General features: G+C 31.4%; 1 protein-coding gene across 1 annotated transcript in view; it reads left to right on the top strand.

Moving 5' to 3' along the window:
- LOC119586145 overlaps positions 1-446 on the top strand; it is a 28,580-nt gene that overhangs the window by 12,652 nt on the left and 15,482 nt on the right. The gene's annotated exons all lie outside the window — the stretch shown is intronic.

Raw genomic sequence — 446 nt, 5'->3', positions numbered from 1 at the left:
AAAATGGAGAGCTGATGATCAGAATAGGGATAGATGAATAGGTAATAAGCCTGATAAATAATCTTTGCATGATATATGGTGAGTGAAAAAGCGTGCTAGATTGATAAATGAAAAGGCCTTTTATATTTAATTGTACATGATGACTGTTTGTAAAATCAGCAAAGAAAATGAATGAGACAGCGGGATGGAACGATAAATAATGGAAAAAATCATTTTCTAAATCTTAAACTCTAAATTAATTGAACTTATACACAACACTTGGGTATTGAACATATAACATTTTTATAAGAGAATTCGTAATACAACGGAAGTTTCGAAAATAATGAACAAGTTGATCAGCAATACTGTTTTTTTCGAATTTTAGGTCGAAAATGTTGAATCTCTGAGGACCCGGTAATGAGAATGGAAAGGAAATGCCGAGCTTATAACAAACGCGTATAAAAAGA

The sequence above is a fragment of the Penaeus monodon genome, chromosome 21 (genome assembly GCF_015228065.2).
Source record: "Penaeus monodon isolate SGIC_2016 chromosome 21, NSTDA_Pmon_1, whole genome shotgun sequence".
In the NCBI taxonomy this organism is placed as follows: Eukaryota; Metazoa; Arthropoda; class Malacostraca; order Decapoda; family Penaeidae; genus Penaeus; species Penaeus monodon.
Note: the sequence above shows the minus strand (reverse complement) of the source record. Positions and strands in the feature narration are given on the sequence as shown.